Source organism: Nicotiana tabacum, chromosome 11 (assembly GCF_000715075.1).
Source record: "Nicotiana tabacum cultivar K326 chromosome 11, ASM71507v2, whole genome shotgun sequence".
In the NCBI taxonomy this organism is placed as follows: domain Eukaryota; kingdom Viridiplantae; phylum Streptophyta; class Magnoliopsida; order Solanales; family Solanaceae; genus Nicotiana; species Nicotiana tabacum.
In genome coordinates this window covers 145,205,819-145,211,400 of record NC_134090.1, presented here as the reverse complement: position 1 = coordinate 145,211,400, position 5,582 = coordinate 145,205,819, and the positions used below count along the sequence as shown (strand labels likewise).

Here is a 5,582-nt window from a genome sequence, read left to right as displayed (position 1 = left end):
CTATGAATAAAATTTACAAAGCTGATATGAAGTAAATACATCGTCTGTCTGAAAAGTACATAAACAGAGTTCTTATGTATCTACGGCTACCATGAACAAGAGGCAGCTACAACAGAAATGCGGGCACACCTTCAAATCCAGCAACCATCAAACACAGCAACAACAACAGCCAACATTTGCACGCAAAGTGTAGAAGTGTAGTATTAGTACAACCGGCCCCATGGACTGGTAAATAACAAACCTAACCTTAGGTTGAAGGTAGTGATGAGCTAGAACATAGGTCAGGTCCAACACTAATAGCCAACAACAATTCATAATAATGTAAAGTAAATAATAATAGAATTAACTCGGAATCAAAATGCTCAGCTTATTCATAATTTCCAAAAATAGTTCCGTTTTTCAAGTATAGCAGTGAAAACCCAAATCCTTTACCGAAATCGTCAAAAATATGAGTAAGTTTTAAAACCAAAATTTTTCCCAAAAACCTAGCATTAGGTAAATGTTTCATTTTAAGATAGCATGAGGAAAGTATATCTCAATGCCTACATGTCAAGATACAAGTAAAATCATGAATGTCTCCAAAACAAGGCAACAAAAGGAAATGCATCTCTAGGCATGTATTTGAAGTACGCATGTCAAATGCAATGCCTCTCACTAATGAACTCATGTACTCATATTCTAAGATTACTCAACCTCGCTGTCTCGCATTATCTCTTACCATGCTCAATACTCAACACACTTAATCACTCAGCAATATACAATACTCGATGCGGCGTGCAAGGCATGCGACCCGATCCATATACATATAGCCATAAGGCCTGTAGCGGTGTGCAACCCGATCCATCTACATATATATATAGTCCACTGCGCTTACTAGGGGTGTGCAAGATTCCGGATGGGCTCCTTCAGCCCAAACGCTATATCGTTGCGGCGTGCAGTCCGATCTCATAAAATGTAATCAATATAACTTGTTGCGACGTGCAGCCCAATCCCATAATTGTCACTCATAATCAGACTCTCAGCCTCACTTAGTCCTCAATCTCTCCAGTCACACTCACGGGCTCACAATGTCATGAAACTAGCTCGATAACAATGATATGATGTATTAATAAATAACAATTGAGACTGAAATATGATATGAATGCATGAATGTGACTGAGTACGAACATATCAGTAAAATCAGTGAGATGACAACATGAAATGACCACTATGGGTCCCGACAATATCGGCGTAAAGCCTAACATGATACCTAGCATGATTGACTGCTCAATTACTTTATCACATGGTGAAACACAAATAACAACAAGATAGGGCCACTATATAGTGCCATGGAAACAACGGAGTCACAGTTCCCAGGGTACACGCCCACACGCCCCATCACCTGTATGTGCGTCACCTCAATACCAATCACATAACAGGTAATTCGGGGTTTCATACCTTCAACACTAAGTTTAGAAGAGTTACTTACCTCGAACAAGCTAATTCCAATACCGAGCAATTCAAGCGATTCTTCAAAAATGCCATCTCACGCGTACCAACCTCCGAAAGGCTATAAACTAGCCAAAAGCAACTCAAATGCATCAAACAATGCTAAAGGAACCAATCCCAATCGAAAAAGGTCAAATCTTTAATCAAAAGCCCAAAATCGGCCAAAATCACACCCGGGCCCACGCCTCAGGACCCGACAAAACTCACAAAATCCGACAACCCATTCAATTACGAGTCCAACCATACTAGTTTCACTCAATTCCGACTCCAAATCGATGTTGAAAACTAAAAATCACATGTTATGAAACTATAGGCCAAAACCCCCCAATTTCCTCTTTAAAATTCATCAACCAAAAGCTAAAATTGAAGATAGAGTCATGTAATATTGCCAAAACTAAGTGGAGAACACTTACCCCAATTCATATGGTGAAAATTACTTCAAGAATCGCCTCAATCCGAGCTCCATAGCTCCAAATATATAAAAATGGCCGAAACCATCGAAATAAAATACTTTATACTTCTGCCCAGACATCCTCCTTCGCGGAAGGGAACACCATCGCGTTCGCGATGAACAAAAATATCAGCCACCAAAAATGCTCTACGCGTTCGTGGCATAAGCCTCACAAACGCGATTCAAACTGGAGATAGAACTACGCAAATGCGAGGCCCAAGTCTCGCAAACACGATGAAGAAAGGTCCTCCAGCTCCAGCTCCCAGCTCAACTTCACGCGAACGCGATCCCCTATATGCGAACAAGAAGAAGACTTGCCCCAACACTGCGCGAACGCGGGACATATGTCGCGATCGCGAAGAACAATTTGCTGCTGCAATCAAAATACACTATGCGTTCGCGATACTGGCCACGCGAACGCGATGAAGGGCTGTGACACCAGAAACCAGCATAATACAATAGTGAAAAATGAAGGAAAAATGGTCTAAAATCAATCCGAAACACGCCCGAGCCCCTCGGGACCCCGTCCAAACAAACCAACAAGTCCTATAACATAACACGGACCTGCTCGAGGCCTCAAAACATACATAACAGTATCGAAACAACGAATCACACATCAATTCGAAATCAATGAACTTTGAAACTTCCAATTTCCACAACCGATGCCAAAACCTATCAAATCACGTCCGATTAACCTCAAATTTTGTACACAAGTCACATTTGACATTACGGACCTATTTCAACTTCCGAAATTGAAATCCGACCCCAATATCAAAAAGTCTATTCCCGGTCAATCTTTCCAAAATTTCAACTTTCGCCATTTCAAGCCAAATTCTATTGCGGACCTCCAAATTACAATCCGGACGCGCTCCTAAGTCCAAAATCACCCGCCGGAGCTAACAGAACCATTAGAAATTCAATCCGAGGTCAAATATTAAAAAGTCAAACTTGGGCAAACCTTTTAAATTTAAAGCTTCTAGCTGAGAATCATTCTTCCAAATAAATTCCGAATAACCTGAAAACTAATACCGATGATTCACATAAGTCATAATACATCATACAGAGCTACTTATTCCCTCAAACAACCGAGCGAAGTGCATTTTTTCAAAACGACAGGTCGGATCATTACATCATACTCCTTGTAGGACTCGACCCCGACCTTTATATTTATTAGTGCTGCGACCGTACTACTTTCATTGCGAGAAGAGGATTGGACGTCACCAACACACAGTGAAAAGGGAAACAAGAAAAGAAAAGGTCAATTGTGTGCATAATGAGATTACTGGCGATTTCCAATCTAATTAGGCATAGATGTACTGTCAATATAGTATTTGTAGAATAGCAGGGGAAATACACCAATAACAAAACCATGGAGTAGAACTTTAGATATCGCTTGTGTAATATTATTAGTAGTTAAGTACATCTGCAATGTATTTGCATCATTCCTTTAGTCTATAAGTATGAATAGCCATCAAAGGCTTTTCTTTGCATGTTATTAACCCAAACTGCTCATCAATGTCTAAATCAAGAGGTTGCATACCATTTGGAATCTCCCAATCAAAGCAATGCACCAATTGTGCAACCACAAGGCGAACAATGGTAACCCCCAACTGCATTCCGGGGCAGCTTCTTCTACCAGAGCCGAATGGTAAAAGTTGAAAATCATGTACACGAATATCTACGTTGCTCCCAACAAATCTCTCAAGGAAAAACTTCTCAGGCTCAGGCCAAACATTTGGATCCCTCTGAACTGCATAACAATTAATCATGATTCTGGATCCATTTTGTATGCAGAAGCCATAGATGACACAATCTTCCATGGCCTCAGGATGCATTATTGGCACTACGGGATGTAGCCTCAGGCCCTCTTTTACAACCATGCCTAAGTACTTCAAATTCTCCAAGTCTGATTCTTCTACCATTCTGTCCAGGCCAAAAACTTCTTCTAACTCTTTTTGGAGTTTCTTCATCACATTAGGGTGCCTAAGAAGCTCTGTCAATATCCATTCTACTGATGTAGTCCATTGCAGCCATAAGCATGTCCTGTACAGAAACAGGGGAAATAATTACTGAAATAAGCAAATTTAATCATAAAATTTGTGGTTTCTTGAGTTTATATTAGTATGATAAGATGGGATGGCAGTACATACCAAGAGGATAGCTTTTATATGTCGACGGTCAAACTGAAACTCTGCTTCCCCTGATTGCATAATCTCCATCATGGTGTCGACAAAATCCTTGTTTTGTTTATGGTCATGAGACTGAACATGTTCATCAATAATCTTCTCAAGAAACTCATCGAACACCTTTGAAAGATCTTTGAGCTTGCGAGTGAGTCCTTGGAGATCAATAACACCAAGAAAGGGGAAAAATCTCCAAGATTTGGTGTTGCAGCTAAATGCACAACATCTTGAACTACGGCTTTAAATGCCCTCTTATCCAAGTCCTCATCCATGTACTTCTTTCCAAACACCATTAAGCAAGTCAAGTTAGCATTCAGCGACGTAATCTTTGCACTAACATCAACAGCAACATGATCATGAGCTTGGTTTTTAAGTGAATCAATCAGAAGTTCAACTTGTTGTTTTCTCATGGACTGAAATGAATTGATCTTATGACTACTCAAAAGGTGCACGGTGCACAATTTGCGCATATTACGCCAATATGGTCCGTACTTTGCAAAAATCAAATTCTTCTGGCCATAAGCCATATATTGAGATGCCTCGTGGTGAGGCCTACTAGCAAAGATGTGATCATATGTCTTGAGGACTTTCTCGGCTGCATCAGCAGACGAGGCAACGATTGCAGGTACTAGTCCCAATCGCATATACATAATAGGACCATGTTTCTTGGCTAGTTTTTGTAAATCTTGGTGTGGATTTTTACCTAACAAATGAAGATGTCCTAAAATGGGAAGCCCTTTTGACCTGGAGGAAACCTTTTTCTCTTCTTGATGTTAAGCAGCTCATATAAGGCATATACAAATAGAGCAACTATAAGTGTTGCCCATAACAAAGCCATGGCTCATATGACTTTGTTACCTTAATTCTAAGAGCTCTACTGCAAGATGATAATGAAGATATACTAGGTACTATTTTTCTCCTTTATATTTCTTATTAAAAGGGTCAATAAAACTGAATTTATACGGCTACCAAAATTGAACAAGTCAAATAAAAATGGGAAAGAAAAGGTTGAAGGCAATTAATCCACCAATATGAAGTTTCTCATTAACTACTGACTTTACCTTTGAACCAGTAGTGAGATGAAATTTATATTTGAATATGCGGCCATGAGTGAAACAAGATAAAAAGAAGCAACCTGCAGTAGCAATTTCTTTTACTTAGAATAAAGGACCAATTCTACCACAGTGACTGATTCTTGGAAATTTCCTTGCATTCTTTGATGGACTCATTATATTGGTTGATTTTTAATTCTAATGGCCCGTTTGGCCATTAATAAAAATTTCACTTTTTTCGGAAAATTTTCAATTTTTTCAGACTGTGTTTTGCCATGAAAATATCAAATTTCACTTCAAGTTGAATTTCGGAAATTTGAACGCCAAAAAGCTGTTTTTCAAAATTATCACTTCAAATCACTCACAAAAATTCAAAAACAGCTCAAAATTGTATTCATGTCCAAACAC

The 5,582-nt window shown here is 39.3% G+C and overlaps 1 pseudogene; it reads right to left on the bottom strand.

Annotated features, from left to right (window-relative positions):
• Positions 1 to 3,298: 3,298 nt before the first annotated feature.
• LOC107817176 (cytochrome P450 71AU50-like) lies at positions 3,299 to 5,283 on the bottom strand (annotated as a pseudogene).
• Between the last annotated feature and the right edge of the window lie 299 nt (positions 5,284 to 5,582).